Source organism: Schistosoma mansoni, assembly GCF_000237925.1.
Source record: "Schistosoma mansoni, WGS project CABG00000000 data, chromosome 1 unplaced supercontig 0071, strain Puerto Rico, whole genome shotgun sequence".
Taxonomy (NCBI): Eukaryota; Metazoa; Platyhelminthes; class Trematoda; order Strigeidida; family Schistosomatidae; genus Schistosoma; species Schistosoma mansoni.
The window spans coordinates 26,898-46,288 of NW_017385989.1; positions in this window are offsets into that span (position 1 = coordinate 26,898).

The window sequence follows — 19,391 nt, forward strand, 5'->3', positions numbered from 1 at the left end:
ATATTCGAGCAGCCCGCCAGTTCTACCTTATATTTCATGAAGGTTTATATTATATATTCAAAGACTGATTAATTAGTGAGTGAAAGATAATTCTTATCTTCTTCGTTTACGGATTGGGCCAGTTCTAACTTAGCTAATACTCAATTTGTCAAATTCATAAAATTCATGATCTAAATTACAATAAATTGATTAACATTGAATGATTAAATGCCTATGATTGAAATATTTTGAACGTGAATATCATTCCTTCCTTCCCTAACCCCTTAAACACTCACAAACTTCTTCGTGATCATATCAAGAAATAAGAGGTTATTTATCAGAAAGGGGTTTTTGTGTAGATTGTAGTATTTTAGTAGTTGAATTCATCAGTCTAGTGCTTCCAGGTTTTTCATGATGGTCTAGCTTTAATCGACCGATGAATTCAATCATTATAAATATGAGGTTGAAAATTTGAAATGATTTCTACACAAAAAATGCTCTGATGTGATTTGTTTATTTATCTTACTAATTTTATTCACAAAATCCACGAAGTATGAAAAACCAATGATCGTCTTTGTATTCCATGTGAAGAGTTTTCAACTAGTCATAAATAAAAGCATAAACTGTCTGACAAGTGCTTTTTCTTTTCATTAGTTATCCAACTGTTATCATTCACTCATGTGAATTTCTGTAAGATTCTAATCAGGTTATTTGTGGCTCCCAAACGCCGTGGTACAACTGAGAGTAGGGAAAGTCAGTTCTATCTCTACAAATCTTCTCACATCGTCACGTGCATACAATCACTGACAGTGAAGTTTTACTCAATGCGTTCTCGAGGCATTACTGTTGTTTACAAAATTGAGAGGATGAAAAGTGAATGTCCGGTGCTCCAACAGGGTTGCTGGATATTGTGGATCCACCTAGGGAAGTTGGATAACCCTCATTCCAAACTAATGGTGAACATGGGCTCCAGTATCCTGATTGAACAAATGGCGTATGAACACACTGTTAGTCACTGGCTACCACGTGACTGCATCTCCTTACGTTGCTACACTGCCTTGTGGATTACACGTTTAGGTTGAAGGTTGGTGGTATGACTTCCTAAGATAACCACCTATTTCGGTTCGGACAACCAACGAGTATCCCAGTCCTGACACAAATCGAATGATTTATGTGGTTCATATCCATTTGTTGCCCTCTTGTACCAATGTTTATATTTTTTAAATAAATAAACAGGGCATTTGTTTGATTTGAAAATAACGTTAATTACTGACTGGAATCAACTAGAAAACTATTAAATCTAATGAGTATCTTAGTATGAGAATTCTTTGCAATGAGCACTAAAATCCATCCACAGATTAAACATGAAACCTTTAGGTCTAGTAAGGAATGTGCTGTCTTCAAACTACTTCAGACTAACTTCAGTCAGTCCACGGTATTAAGCGAAAAATACCTACTACATCGTGATGACCTGTTTAAAATCTGATATGATTGAATTATTAACACTTCACAAAGAATAAGAAGTATACATATATAAATACTTATAGCAATATGTTGCGTAATTATAATTTAGTTGTTCATCGACTTACAGCAATCAGTGACATCACGTATACATTTGAAACGTATGACTTGAGTCCTGTTTTTCAACAGGTTTAATGTCCAATCATTTCCATCATTAGAGCACATTTTTGACATCAAGAAAACTGATGTTTTTTTCAATCATTCTTAATATGTCCATCAGCGCATCTCGGGAAAAAGTTATTTGATAAACACGTGAAACAGTTTCTTTTCAGTTATCCCTAACTATTTAGTTCATATTCTGATAAGCTCTACTGTATACCGCTTCCATATTCTTTAATGTTGTTATCGAATTCAACATAGATCCAATAAACAGTTCAATGATTAGTATGGGAGTTTGTGAAGATTATAATGAATTTAATAGTTGAATTTGTGAGTTGATGTGCTCGAGACCATCATTAAAAAGCTGGAATCAGTGGACTGTCGTTTCGTCCTCCCTATCCATGATGTATGAAATATGCTGAAAATAATGAATTCGACATGCATTACCGCTTTTTGCTTGTAGCTATATACTATATAATAAGTTATAATGATTCATGATACTGTAGTAAACGAGAACATAAGTGGGGACAATTACAGAATCTACTAGTGAAATCTGAGAACCATACAATAGATACTTTATTTGCAAAATATTAGTCCATTGTTTCAAACTTGACTGTTTCTTCTGCAAAACGTCAATCAATCGCTCTAGACTTCATTCTTCTTTTGATTTCACAATAATCATTCTTTGTTCTCGTTCTCTCTTCTTTGATCTTTTTAACCTTCTGTATCCAGGCATTCCACTTTCGGTTGGTGATACATACTACTTATATCTGTTGTTATCAGTAGCATATATCACAACAGTATCTTAAATTTTGATCAAACATACAGAAACTTTGTAAATATTAAAAAGGAATGATTTTTTTATCCTCCATAAACAGTTCATACAAAAGAGACCAAATCATTGTTAATCATAGTCTCCTACAAAAATTCAATCAAGATAATTTATACGAATATTCGTCAAGGTTAGAACGAATAGTTTGACAATAATTGGGCGCCGAGTATAGAAGGAGGTTTGTTACCTTAGTCGCAGGATGCCTCAACGCAGTTCTTCTTTGTATATCCGACATCTCCCTGATACATGCAGACATGATGACTTAAGACGCTGCTTTGGCCGTTATGGCAGAATTGTTGACGTAAAAATACCCCTCGATTTCTTCACTGGAAGGATGAAGGGTTACGCATTTATTTAGTTCGAGAGTCCTAGAGACGCTGACGATGCCCATTACTACGTGGATCACACACGGTTCATGGGTTGCGATATCGAAGCCGAGTTTACCCGAGGTGATCGTAAAACTCCTGTAGAGATGCGTTTAAAAGAAAGGCGTGATTAGCCTTAACGTGGTGGAAGAAAGTATCGTTTTAGGTCCCGTTCCAGGTCTTACTCCAATTCTAGACAAAAGGGAGTCGAACCGTACTGTTGTGGTTGCCCTAACGACCGCCGAGATGATTCACGAAGGCGAATGAATAATTGGAATTATTTAAATTTCAATCGCTGAGACTATTTCGAATATAATTTTTCCACATATAATAACTCAATGAAGATATTTCTAATATCTTCATCATTAGATATGGCGGTGTATTATGGTTTTTCAATCTTATTGTCTCAAAGAGCAGTTAGACTTTGTGTTTTTCTGTAATCTCATGACGTTTTGGTTATAATCACAACAAATTCAATAAAAATATCGTACTTGAATATTTCTTCATCATTGATAGCTGTGTTATGCTAATTATTCTATAAACTCTTTGGTCTGTATTCAATGTACTTCACTAGCCCCTTATCTGACTTTAATTGAATCGTATGGATGTTATTGAATGGTTGCTGTCAAAATATACAGTCTATCCTAGTAAATAATTATCGACATTATCCACGTCAGTGAATATAACGGAATTAAATTAGCCAAATACGAGAATGGGTTTTTCGTATATATACTTCATTTACTCAGTGATTTGGACAGGCAATCAGGAAGACGGAACAAAGAGGGAGGGACGAAGCGGATTGGAGAAGGCCAGTGAGCCAACTCCAAGCTTTAATCAATATTTATCGTCAAACGAAAATAAGCTACAGACAGGTGATTAGTATGCTAAGAGGTGTACAAACATATGCTCATATGAAAACAGTCTAGGATATAGCATTAACATGATCAAAACGTCACTCAAGATGGATAGATAAATTGGCGTGTCCAGAAGCTATAATAAGTTATATGGGCTTAACTTAGCAACCGACACTACAGTACAAAGATGAGTATGGTTGTTTCAATTGAGTTCAAATTAAAAACCTGAACTTTACATTACGAGGTCAGAAACTTAGAATGTTGTTTGAAAATTGTTAAATAATAGATAAAGGTTTAGGATTAACTACGATCAACTGAAGAACATACGGAACTCAAAACAACTGTCAACTAAATTCAAAGTGACAATCCTCAATACGAATGTCAAGTCAGTCTGTTCTACTGTACGGAGCTGAAACGTGGAGAACTACTACATCCATCGTCAAGAAGGTACAAGTATTTATAAACAGTTGTCTACGTCAGATACTCAACATTCACTGATCGGATACTATCAGCAACAGAGTTTTATGAGAGAGGACAAACCAGCTTGCAGCTGAAGAGGAAATTAGGAAAAGACGTTGGAAGTGGATAGAACATACATTGAGGAAATCACCAAACTGCATCACGAGGCAATCCCTAACTTGGAATTTGGAAGGGAAGCGGAAAAGAGGAAGGCCATGAACACATTACGTCAGGAAATAGAAGCTGATATGAAAAGGATGAATGTTAAATGGAACTAACTGGAAAGGATTGCCCAGGACAGATTTGGATGGAGAATGCTAATGAGCGTCCTATGCTCCTCGAGTAGGGGTAACAGGCGTAAGTAATTAAGTACAATTAAAATATCTTTTCAACAATTTATCACTATTGAAATGATCAAACTATCGTCATAAGTAGTTCATTCACCATGAATCATACATAAGCAAGTAGATATCAGGCGAAGTAATATATGTGTGTATTATGAACACTTTTCTACATACATTACAAAGAACGATCCCAAAAATTTACCCATTATAAACTGCCAGATAGTTTAATCATACACTTTCAAGTCCATATTAAGGCATTAAAATCACTACTGACTTCAATACAAAATAATGAAGCTTATATGAAACTTTTGACATGATATTGAACCGTTTTAAGTGTCAAAAATAAGATCTAGCACATTTATTATACATAGTGATAATATACTACCATTAAGATGGTCTATAATCATATAAACAAACTAACTAATTTACACTAGTATTATATAACTTGTCCATAGTAACATGATTACCTATTCACAACACCTATACACCAGAAAGGAAAACATCATTGATAGATCTGATATATATTTGTCATCACACTCATATGATGTCCACTGATGATGATGATGATGATGATGATGATGATGATGATGATGATGATGATGATGATGATGATGATGATGATGATGATACATAGCTGTAATCATGTGTAAACATTATCCCCTTTGTTTTATATACGTATAGACTTGATTATAGTGTCTGACAATTGTTAATTTAGCCAGACTGAATGTTAAGTAAGATGTCATAGTATGCAAGTAAGTGATTAACTCCTGATATCAGTCAAACAATCAAGAATATATTGATTTGTATCTACGTCTATTCGATCTAGATTATCTAGACATTCTAGATATCGGAATGATTGTCAGTCAGTCACAACGTAGAACTTCGTACGTACGTACATCAGTTCGAGTTGCCATACCACATTAGCACAGAGATGCAGTTGTCGATTCAAATCCCATATTGGTAGAAGTAGTAGGAGTATAATAAGAAATCCAAAAGATTAGGGTTTGAAGAAATTATTGAAGGAGTATAGTACAGTGAAATAAATTTGAAAAGGGAAAAAGAAAGGGACATGGAGAATTCAGAAGATTAGAATTTGGTAGAACACAAGGAGTGGATGCACCTTCATCATTGCAAACGATTTTGAGCCATGTCATTCAAGGTCTCTAACCATCGGTTGCTATCGCGAATCCCAACCAGGTAGTCTACACCTACCAACATGGTTCAGTCCACTTGTCAGCGACTTCATGGATTTGTGCCATGTTTTGGTCTGGCCGCGCCTAGCTATCTTCCAACCTGCTCCTATACCATAAAGCATTGCATATCGGGGCAGTCGGTGGTTGGGCATACGTAACACGTGTCCCAGCCATCTCAACTGACGAAATTTCACTACTTCATCAATCGATTTGCCATCCTTACCTAGTACCCGTTTCCTAACAACTGCATTACTTACCCGGTAGTCTCAGGGGTTGACTTCTATTTAAAATAAATTAGAAACTGGAAAGACATCATTTCGTCATACACTGTTATGTTTCTCAATATTATGAATACATATATGAATAATCCATCGTGATGATCCCATATGATACCAATATAAAGAAAACTATGCAAATATAATTCAATGCATATTTGCATTGTAAACGAAATCTAGTTTCTAACAAAGCAGAAATTAACCTCAGTATTGCCCTACTTGGTTCTAATTCATTGTAGAATAAATCCAGTTAGGTTAGATGAATCCACGAGACTTGTTCACTTTGAAGACAGTTTTCACAGTAGACTGACCATTACGTAAGGAATTATTTAAAAGTAGCAAGAATATACTTAACAGAGTTAAAAAAAAGAGAGTTAAAAACATATTTAATGAATTCCTTTTAGTAAATTATGTAGATAACTTGTTGGTTTTATCTAAGGAAAACAATCCCCTGGTACAACTGAGAGTAGGGAGAGTCAGCTCCACCTCTCAAAATCCTCTCACATCGTCATGTACACACAACCACTGAAATCCTACTCAATGCGTTCTCGAGGCATTACTGTTGTTTACAAAATTGAGAGGATGAAAAGTGAATGTCCGGTGCTCCAACAGGGTTGCTGGATATTGTGGATCCACCTAGGGAAGTTGGATAACCCTCATTCCAAACTAATGGTGAACATGGGCTCCAGTATCCTGATTGAACAAATGGCGTATGAACACACTGTTAGTCACTGGCTACCACGTGACTGCATCTCCTTACGTTGCTACACTGCCTTGTGGATTACACGTTTAGGTTGAAGGTTGGTGGTATGACTTCCTAAGATAACCACCTATTTCGGTTCGGACAACCAACGAGTATCCCAGTCCTGACACAAATCGAATGATTTATGTGGTTCATATCCATTTGTTGCCCTCTTGTACCAATGTTCATTTGTTATAATAAATAAATAAATAAATAATAAGAAAAACAATTATCATAAATACCTTAACTGAAATATATCTTACTAAATGCGTCATCAAGTGCAAGCTCATCTCCGGAAGTTATTCAAAGGTTTATTCTTCCTCCTGAACAAATACTTCATTAGTATCATTTAAAAACGATAACCTACAAAAGCTGTCGTTCACCAATACACATAATTATTTCATTTACCATTATCCAGTCTAAGCAGTAAAACAATGAAAGTAACATAGCACAAATCATGTAGAACCTAAGCTAAATAACCGTCCTTACATTCACTCCATGAAAGATTTATAAATCAAACATTTAAAAAATTCCGTCCAATGTTAAAGTGTTAATCTTGTGCATAAAAATATCATCAAGAGAATATGGACACTTGGGGCTCTATCTTTTGGCTAACTAGAAAAACAGCTGATTACTATATGTTCTTCAAGTTTAAAACATCTTATCACAATACATGTGCATTTCCTTATTACATTGTTATTACTTACTTACGCCTGTTACTCCCAATGGAGTATAGGCCACCGACCAGCATTCTCCAACTCACTCACTCTGTCATTCGCCTTCCTTTCTAGTTCTATCCAATTGTTGTTCATTCTTCTCATGTCTGTCTCTATTTCTCGGCACTTTGGGACAGATCACTTGAGGAAATGTGTACAAGAAGATATGATTTGTGCTAGAGATTCATAACGTGGTGGAAATGAGTACTTCGTGATATGTTAAATAAATGAGAAATGAATACTGCATCACCATATAAACTATAATTTGAGTAAAACTGTAATTTATATGTAAGGGTTTGAATATTCCCATTGCTGATATTAGGAAGTATAAGCAGTCATTTTCTATTGGCAGACTTAGATTCTGAAAGGATTGTCTTGATATTGATTTTAGTTACAAGTGCTTATTATACTCAAAGTGATATGTAATAAGTTCGAGTGCCAATGTTAACATCAAAATGAGGATCCAAGCACATCCAGTTGACGTATCCCAAGTGGAACGAAAAAAGAGTCCTTAAATTTAAATATAGTCAAAAAGTGAATTCTGTTCGCAGAACAGACTACTTCAACCTTCAGAATTAATGATCAATTAGTAAACCTGACTGTTTGAATAGAATTTTTTAAAATCAAAAACATGAGACTTGTTTAAAAGCAAGATAATAACATTATAAGATCAATAATAAGCCCATGAAAAATAAGTACCAAACTTTGTATAACTCTTATCATAAGTGAATAATTTTTTCTGGTTAGTGTTTTTTAGCGAGTTGGTTTTCTAAGGGATGGGGTCGTTAACACCATGCCCAACCTTCCTCATTCACCCGGGTATGGGACTGGCAGTAGCCCCCGGAGGAGCTACGGGCGGAGTTAGTTGCTTACTCCCACTCTTTCTCTTTCTACTGGTGATCGACTGGATCATGAAGATGTCAACATCTGGAGGGGAGCACGCGATACAGTGGACAGGTAGGATGAAGCTAGATGATTTAGACTTCGCAGATGATCTAGCTCTTCTATCACACACGTAACAACAAATGCAGGAGAAAACGACCAGTGTAGCAGCAGCCTCAGTAGCAGTAGGTCTCAATATAAACAAAGGGAAAAGCAAGATTCTCCGATACAATAAAACATGCACCAATCGAATCACACTTGACGGAGAAGCGTTGGAGAATGTGGGAACCTTTACATATCTGGACAGCATCATTGATGAACACGGTGGATCTGATGCAGATGTAAGGGCACGGATCGGCAAAGCAAGAGCAGCATATTTACAATTGAAGAACATCTTGAACTCAAAATAATTATCAAACAACACCAACATCAGAATTTTCAATACAAATATCAAGACAGTTCTACTGTATGGGGCGGAGACGTGGAGAACTACGAAAGCCATCATCCAGAAGATACAGGTGGTTACCGACAGTTGTCTACGCAAAATACTTCGGATCCGTTGGCCAGACACTATCAGCAACAAGGTATTGTGGGATAGAACAAACCAGATTCTATCCAGTGGAGGAAGAAATCAAAAAGAAGCGCCGGAAGTGGATCGGGTCTCTTTGTGGAAATCACCCGATTGCGTCGCAAGACAAGTCTTCACTTGGAATCCTGAACGCCAAAGGAGAAGAGGAAGACCAAACAACAAATTACGCCGAGAAATGGAGACAGACATGAGAATGAACAAAAATTGGATAGAATTAGAAAAGAAGGTCCAGGACAGAGTGGGTTGTAGAATGCTGGTCGGCGGCCTATGCTCCATTGGTAGTAACAGGCGTAAGTAAGTATCATCAGTGAATGAGGAACTTTTACAAGGTAATACAACTTGAACTGGGAAAAGGAAGAAATAAATTTCAACATCATATTCAAGTAGAAGATGAATACATTAAGTGTTTCATATGTACAGGTATGTATATATGACAAAGTGATTCACTTGATAAGGGTATTTTCATCACTTTAATATCTGCGTACGATATTTTGAATAGATAGTTCAGTTTTGTTAGATACGAACGCTTTCTGTTTTTTCATAGTTAAAATCATGAGTCAATTGAAGCTAGACCACCATGGAAAGCCTGGAAGCACTGGACGATCGTTTCGTCCTATTGTGGGACTCCTCAGCTGTGCGCATCCACGATCCCGCTTTCTGTTTTATTGTCCGCACTAAAGTTATCCATAATATGTTTAGCCTCAGCTAGTCCTTCTTTGTGACTAGAAAAGCTCTTTTGAACTACACATATATTGAGGATATATATGTTATGATTAATAAATCTGAAATTGACCATTCTATATACCGCTTTTGTTATACTACAATATCAGGAAAATCGCTCGAGCTTGCTCAGAATCCCACTAACCACCTAATTGAAATGGTCACAAAATTCACAAAAATACACAACACAAAGGTTTATTGAACGACCGTTTTTAAAACAGGTTACCAGACATAGAAGGCTAGTTGACCTAGAATAAATTTAACCCAGTAGCTAATTGGATAATGCGATGACGTTTGAAGCGAATGGTATTGGGTGCGAGTCCCGGAGTAAACAACAACTCCAGTAGGTCGAAATTCACGTCGTGGATCCCACTGTTAGCCATCATCCATCTCTGTTTATAATTAAACCATATTGTTCGTTAATATTAGTATCAACATACTTATAGGATGTTCCGTTTATAATCTCCACAATAGTTTTGTTCAACATTCCAAATTGACCTCAAAAGTTAAAACAGACATGCAGGTCATTTTAAAGTTTTTCTGATAAAATTTTATTATGATTCTATTATATTTACATGAGACCAATTATTGTTAAGTTTGAACTACAATAATGATTTCAAATATCCATAATTAATGAACTAGACGTTACATAAATAGCCTGTAATCTCACTGATAGCATCAATTACATTTGGAATTCCAGTCATATTCAAATAACTTTGAATCGATAATCTCTGAGTGATATTTGGACTGTCTAATATTGAGTTTTTCATTATTAATCCATCATGTTTGAATTCGTTTAGCTTGTCAGTATCTCGAAGGAAGTCTGTATTGAACTTTTGTAGTGCTGAATGTCCAGTTGTCCAGTATTTCTTTAGCTTCAGTTTCATCTTGGTCACATCCAGGTAGATGGTGATTTGAAGCTGTGTCAGCTTCTCTTCTGGTTCTCATATCTTCCATTGTCCTTTGGAATTTTTCGTTGATACAAATATGATCTATCTGGTTCGCTGTGGTGTGGTATGTGTGAACACAAACATACACTGTTTTAAAATAGTGAAGGTTGATAGGTGAATAATTAGCAAAGTCAAAATATAGTTCAAGAAGAATGAATAGATCAGCCTGTCCGGAAGCTAGAATAAGTTATGTAGGACATAACCAACGCATAACGAACATTAAAAAGTTTTTTAAATTTATCTCCATAAAAATAGAAATTACATTTTAATAAAATCAAATAAGAATCATTCACTTTTAAATATTTTTCATTATTTTAATAGTTGAGATCATGAATCACCTGAATCTATACCACCATGGAAAACCTGGAAGCAACTGGATGCCCGTTTCGTCCTATTCTGGACTCCAAAGTAGTGCGCATCCACGGTCCCGCCTCGCCAGATTCGATCCCAGAACCTTATTAGTTTCGCGCTCGAGCGCTCAACCACTAGACCACTGAGCAACCATCCAACGGTGTTGATGTTTAACTTCACTAAACAGAATGATGAGTCCCACAATAGGACTAAACGACCGTCCAGTGCTTCCACAATTTCCCTGGTGGTCTAGCTTCAATTAATTCATGCTTTCAACTATGAGAATGATTTACATTTAATTAATCAATGTTGATAGTTCTGGATTATATCAATTATTATTAATTAGGTAGTAAAATTATTAATTTGAAAAACAAAAAAAATTACGATGTTTTTAATAATAAACAAATTAAAAATTATTTTCATAATATTTGCCAAAATACATATACTACTAATATTATTATCATTACTACTATTATTACTATTATTACTACTATTACTATTACTACTATTATTATTACTATCATTACTATTATTATTATTATTATTATTGAAATGAATATACAGGTCATTATTTCAATTGAGTTCATCTATGTGAATGACTTAATGAAAAATTAGTGAAATTCTGAAAATCATTTTAAAATGAAAAAAAATTTTTTTATTTATTCCGGTTACCATTAAATGAATAATTAATGAATCCATGTTTAATTTTATTGGAATAAAGAAAAAAATTTTTTTTGTTGATAATTATGAATATTTGCGTTTAACATAGGAAGCAAAGATGGACAATGACTAGCAGTGGAATCCAGTTTGACGCGCGTTTCGTCCTATTTGAGACTCGTCATCTGGATGCACCTGCATTATCAGAGTTGATGTTCACTCTGATGGCCGAGTGGATAACGCGATGGTGTTTGAAACGAAAGGTATTTTGTTTAAGTCGTAGAGTGAGCATTAACTCTGTGATAAAGGTACATCCAACTGACGAGTCCCAAATAGAACGAAACGCTCGTCAAACTGGATTCCATTGCTAGTCACTATTCATCTTGGCTTATAATGCTTGTGAATTAAGGCAATATCGAGGCAATATGCACAGTATGCACATACGCCAATAAGAGATTGACCAGTTGCAAACCTAAACATCAATGGGAAGATACGAGGAATCAATATGAAGAGAATCAAAATATACTTTGATCATGTTGAAATGATATTTTATTGATACTTATGAGCAGAATAAATTGGAATAATTACAGCTTGTAGTTTTCTACTAATGATATTTTCAAAATTAAATGAATATGAACATATTACTTTTACCTGTGGTAAATACATCTGTAATCTAGAATGTTAGTTTCATTATAATTTTAGCTTCCATCAGCTTGATATACCTGGATCTATGTTAGTTATTACTTCAATGTGTGACGTCAGTGCTTCAGATGGTATATTGTCAGGTTGTAATGCTATTCCATTATTGTTTTGTCTGATGATGGAACATTCTGGTTTCTTCGATCATTGGTGGAGTGACAGAAGGAAGGTCTATAAGTACTGCTTCGATGTCCGGTAGGTTCAGTGGGCTGGTCGTTCCATGAGTTTTTCAAAGTGTTCTATCAGCCTGTTTCTCGGTTCTTCAATCTCAGTGATTGATTTGCTTGCTTTGTCCTCGACTGGTCTCTCTGATTCACTATATTTCCATGCAAATTTACTCGTTGTACCATAAAGTTGTCTCACATTTTCTTCTCTTGCAGGTGTTTCCGCTCTCGAGGCTAGATATAACACACATTCCCGCTTGTCAGTTCCAATAATCTTCTTCACTTCCTTGTTTGTTTCAGTGTGTTCAGCCTCCATCTTGGCTTTCTCTATTCTGATTTTGGCCATTATTGACTGAATACTCTTGCTTTCATTTTGTTGCATGTTGTTCATTTATCGAAACAGATACATTTTTTGTACTACGTTTTCCTGAGGTCCAGAAATTTTTGATATGGTGATTTGTTGCCTATATAAACCCTTTTTATTTAGTTTTCCTTGTGGTCTCCTCTTTGAGCAGATCCTTTAAGGGCTGTAAATTGTTGCTGAAAACTATCTTTATCTCTCTGGATTTCAGTAAAATTATGAAACACCTTAAATAAGAATGCAACTGTATGTTTTGTAATATAGTTTTGTTCTCTAAGCTAGATGGTTTAATCGTTCAACTTTCATTGTTCTTCTGAACGACATCATCGGAACAAACTTCTGGTAGAATTGAAGTGTTTGAATTTCCTCATATGTTGGCTCACTGTTAATAAGCGGTCAAACGCTATGACATGTCCTCACTTATATCAATATCTGTGGACAACTTCGGATACCCATTGGACTGGAAAAGCTTTGAGATATTGGATAGAGGCAGTTTTAAAAACGCTGGAAACTTTTTGATAGCTTGGTACTTAGGTCAATCAGCAATCAACAAACACATTGAAATCGATCCAATATATCAACCAATCAGAAAAATTATGGACAAATATAGGACCAAAAATCAAACCAATATGAGACACTATCAAAATGACGTAAACAATAACAGGGTTAAAGGTCAACAAGAACCAACCGAGGTCGAGGTCTACAGGATAAGCTGTTAGCCATATGTGGAGAAATGCAAACACTTCACTTCTATCAGAAGTTTGTGCTAATGATGTTGTTCAGAAGAACGATGACAACTCCACGACCAAATCATAGGGCTAAGAGAACGAAACTTCAGCAAAATCATCCGCCTGAGCTACAAATCTTCTCTACCATCACAACTGTATGCTTTTTAAACGGAAAACTCGTTACATCCTATGAAACATTAATGAAAGGTGAGCACAGAAAGAACATCAAGGTATGAATTAAATACTTTATGCAACTGGTTTTTATACAGGAATTAAAAAAAAACAGAAATAATCAGCTTTCGTAGTTATCTACGTCTCCGCCCCATACAGTAGAACTGCCTTGATATTTGTATTGAAAATTCTGATGTTGGTGTTGTTTGATAATTATTTTGAGTTCAAGATGTTCTTCAATTGTAAATATGCTGCTCTTGCTTTGCCGATCCGTGCCCTTACATCTGCATCAGATCCACCGTGTTCATCAATGATGCTGTCCAGATATGTAAAGGTTCCCACATTCTCCAACGCTTCTCCGTCAAGTGTGATTCGATTGGTGCATGTTTTATTGTATCGGAGAATCTTGCTTTTCCCTTTGTTTATATTGAGACCTACTGCTACTGAGGCTGCTGCTACACTGGTCGTTTTCTCCTGCATTTGTTGTTACGTGTGTGATAGAAGAGCCAGATCATCTGCGAAGTCTAAATCGTCCAGCTTCATCCTACCTGTCCACTGTATCCCGTGCTTCCCTCCAGATGGTTAAAAAACGCTAACCAGATTGAAAGATAGTATGCTAGATTCCTTGAAAGTGAAACAATAAATTAAAGAGGAAATTATGATCTGTATACAATTTCGCTCAAACTTACTGAGTAACAAAACTGCTTTTTCATAGTTCTTTTCTTATTCGTACATTGTGGTGATTCTCCGCTGAATAGTACATACTAGGTCCGAATTTTCTTTCTTGATTAGTAAACCTTGACAAATTGAAATGCGGTTAACTGCCTGCTTTCATTCTTGAAGTACAGTAGTAGGAAGTTAAACAGGTTATTAAATTGTTAATTCGTAAGTACTCTTCATTTTCCAATGCTAATTTCTGAAGACGTTATTTTCAGTTACGATCCACGGATAACCATTCGGTAATACCCAATGACAAATAACTTTTTTTCATGATTATCAACTTTCAACTTTTTATTAATATAACAACAAAGATGAATGTAATCGTTGAATTCATGAACCAATTGAGGCTAGACCACCATGTAAAACCTGGTAGGAATGGACGGCCGTTTCATCTTAGTATGGGACTCCTCATCAGTGCGCATCCACTATCCTGCTCCGCCGGATTCGAACCCAGGACTTATCGATCTCACACAGGAACGCTTAACATCTAGACCACGGAGTCGGCATCCAATGCATCCAAGTTTTCTATGGTGGTCTAGCTTTAAATTGATTCATGAATTCAACTATTAAATGACTATAATATTCACAAACCATCTTTCTGATTAAAAATATGAATGTGTTTGATTTTTATGCATCCAGTCAGTGTTTTATTTGTACAATGATTAAAAATATTTTGACAGAAAATTTATCAAGGCAATTTAGTCAAAAAATAGGGACAATGTATTAGTCTAAACAACAACAACAACAACAAGGACGACGACGAAAAGGTTCAACCTAATTAGATATTTTTCACCTTTATTGAAAAAAGGAATCAAAATTTCACTATCCAGGGTAGTAATAGGGGCATAGTTGATTAAAATTACGAGGTTTTCTGTGTAAATTTAGCCAAATCCAAATAAATTTGGCCAAGTGTTTTTTGTCACATATTTTTAAAATAAACATTTGGTGGAGATACTGAGTTAAACCTCACCGTATTCTAGTCACGGTCAATAATTTGATTTGGTGCGTAAAGTAATCAGTTTCTTTTGACCAAGGATTTTTAAATATTATTTAAATCAAAGATGGATAATGGCTAGCAATGGAATTCAGGATGTGTGTTTTGTCCTATTTGGGACTTGTCAGCTGGATGCACTACATCTCATGAAACATGCGTCCTGAGTTAGAAGCGGCCAAACAAAAACGTGGCATCACTGCTTGAAGTCAATAAATTCTAATCTGAGTCGTGTTGGTAGATGCAGATTACTTGGTTGGGGTCCGCGTGGTTGGAGACTCTAGATGACATGGCTCAGAATCAATCGCAATGGCGTAGGTGTATACATTCTTTATGCTCCCTCGAACCTTGAGATTTAAATTGCTTCATATCTGTCTTCCTTCCTATACTACGTCCTTATATACAACCTATCTTTTACATATTACCACCACTAAATTAACTACTTCTATGAATTGAGTGTTCATCTTGTTGTGCTAACGAGGTATGGCAACTTGGACCGATGTATAAATGTGCCTGGTCCTACGTTGTAGCTTACTGACTGCGTCCTGTATTCTACTGTTAGCCACTATCTATCTTTGCTTATAAAGCTTGTGACTTAAGGCATTATCAAGGCAGTTCGCACAGGATGCACATATGCCAACAAGTGATTGATCAATTGCAGTCCCAAATAACAATTGGGAGATACAAGTTAACAACACCAAGTGAAGTTATTTAAATCAATTTTGAATTATTTGTATAAGCTATTCAGTAAAATAGAGAAAAAATATTGAAACAAAAAAAATATAGTAACAGAAGACATTTACTTGTTACTTTTGTGCTAATATACTAGTTGCAGCTATCGTGAAGAGGAGATTTAAAACGTTGAAATGCTTGGTCAGAGACTGGACTAAAACCATTTATTTGTTTGCTTAAATTTTCGAATTGAGCATGTGCGTGAATCTCTGTCACAGAATCTTGTTTATTCTACCTCATTATCACCATGTATAACAGAAGTTTATTATCAGTATTAATGTAATTATTATCATCCTGAAAGATGAATATATATATATGAGGGATTGTACAGCTTTGAAAATGAATTCACTGAAAAGAGAACTCTTCGTTGAACTAATCTTTCCTATTTAATGTCTTGATGGGTGTATTCAGTAAACTAAGACGATGATCAGTGGTCTATCGCTTAAGTGCTCTAGCGTGAGGCTGGTAAGTCCTGGGTAAAAATCTCGCGAGGCAGGGTCGTGGATGTGCAATGCTGAGGAGTCTCACAGTAGGGCGAAACGGCCGTCCAGTGCTTCCAGGTTTTTCTTGGCGGTCTATCTTCAATTGAAACTCCTGATTTTAACCATAAAAACACTGAAATCTCCACAAAACCCCTTCTGATTAAAACAACCTTTAATGATTTCTGTAATTCACATATTCACTTTTCAATTATTATTTTGTCTATGTATAAATAGAGAATTTTCGGTATCTGATAGTAAATGATTGTTGAACTTTGCGATGGGATGAAAAAACGTTTTGTCGCCAAAACCCTACCAAACCATTCCGAATCCAGTCTCACTTGTGAGCACACGAAATTGTGACCTGTGGATTTCAACGACCCTGTGAATGAGATGATTGGGACGATCGGTGATGGTTACACTATATGGTGATTTGGTTGAGTCTAAAGTTTTAGATCACTGAATCACCATTCAGTGGAATCCCTGTAACAGAAGACAGTTGAAGGTCTTGGGTCCAATCCCTGTTACGGTTATGGCTACGAAGTACTTGGAAGTTAGAGACTAAGTGGGTACAGCGAATTTATAATTCTTTGTTTTTAATGGTTCCTCTTAGTCTGGTACTAATTCATGAGAAGACCGTATTCAAATTTGTAATTGTTATAAATCTTATTTGGTTCTATAACCTGAAGTTATTGATGCCATATGTCTTGAAGACTTGTTTCACTATTTAAAAAGTTCTATAAAGACGTGTATATCAAATAATCCTGATTTCCTTTAAAAAAATCATACATATCGGAGAGGAGTACAACACAGCCATCTCTGAATACCTAATCATAATTATCTGTTCACTAGTCAAGTCTTAAATTTGACAATAAAATGGGCTTATATCTTTTTCTACCTTTTTTAATTGAAGAAAGTTACGTAATAGACAAATGTAATAGCACAGTAATAATTTTGTCACAGCGTAAGAGGTTTATCACATTTTCATCCTCTGTACAGACGTTGAGTCAAAAGCGTTTGATTGTAATAGCCCTTAAAATTGAAATTAAAAGGGAAGTTCGTTGCCGATGTTCACGTTTTTTTTCACTGTTCATTAGGTATCTAGTGCTCACACATTAATATATTCCAAATACATATCTTGAGGGATGTGTTCTAAAAGCGTTGAATAAAGGTTTTTTCCAGTCCTTTCATGTGATTGGTACCACGAGTACATGGCGATGACGTTGTAGTGAACGAGAACACAAGTGGGGACAACCGAATATAATTCATCACAAAATAACAGATTCTAGTAAAATCTGAGAGCCATACAGTAAATACTTCATTTACAAAAAGTCAATCAATTGTCTTAAACTTGACTGTTTCTTTTGCAAATATCAGTCGATTGTTTCACACTTTATTGTCCTTACGTTATCACACCAATCATTCTCTGTTCTCGTTCACTTTTCTTCGACCTTCTTAACCTTCTACCTCTAGACATTCCACTTTTGATTGATGATACATACTACTTGTGTCTGTCGACATCAGTAGCACACACTACAAAGTCAGTAAGGAATCGATCTACTTTAGATTCATATAACGAATATTTGGTATTATATACCGAAAAAGCTGGGTTACAAGGATACTCATTTTCAACTCTGCTTTAACTCTTTTATCACTATCATCTCACCCCTTTTAAATAAAGACGGATGAAGACAAGTTTTTGCTAACAGTTGACATTTTGGGTCTTTCAGTATTTATTGCTCCACGCTTCATAACAAACCTGCTGAATATCCCCGTTTCATAAGACACCTTATTAATAAGTAATTTTTACCTCTATTATTTCACTCGAACAGAATCTTTTTAGCTTTGTTACGTAGATTATCGACTAAACAAAATTTTCAGAGAGGGTTTTGTGGAGAATTTAGTATTTTCATAGTTGAAACCATGGGTCAATTGAAGCTAGACCACTATCGAAAACCTGGAAGCACTGGACGACCGTTTTGTTTCGGTTAAGGGCGCCGGCTCGAGACTGGTAGGTCCTGGGTTCAAGTCTCGCAAGTGCAGGATCGTGGATGCGCACTGCTGAGGAGTCTCATAACAGGACGAGACGGCCGTCCAGTGCTTCCAGGTTTTCTATGGTGGTCTAGCTTCAATTGACCTATGATTTCAACTATAAAAATAAACAATATTTGTTGATAATAAAGCAAGAACGCAATATGGTTAAGGTATTGAACAGTTCATATTTGTTTTCTGAATATGTTCACCTGAATTGTCCCACTTTTTTTGCTGGTTCGAACTTGTTTAAAAAACCCAAAGGAGAATAGATCATTGTGCTATTGTATTGATGTTCTTGTGACTATGACTTTTTTATAGGAGTATTAGTATTGTCTAAACCTACTAGTGATTCATTAGCTGCATGTCTGTAGGACTGATAACCTTCTAGTTTACCAATGACCATGTGACCAGCGAACAGCGATCAAGAGCTTAACACCCGTTGATCTTCGAGCTACTTTTATCTTAGTATTCAACCAGAAGGAGAAATTACTTAGCAGATACGATCTCTATTGTTTAGACATTGTCACCAACTCTGTTACATTGACCAGGGTGTGAAAAACTTTGTTTTCAATAATATTATCAACTGTAAATTTAGAAAGTTTTTCAGCGGATAAGAAGCCTCGGAATATAATGAATTAATTATACTCTGCATATCTTGTTTTTCTCCCTTTATTCAAAATTATCAAGGGGTCGATCTATGAAATATTGTTTAAATTTATGTCTGGGTTTGTTGCTAATAGATTTTCAAACAAAATCAATTTAGTATTGTAAGATAAAACTTCAC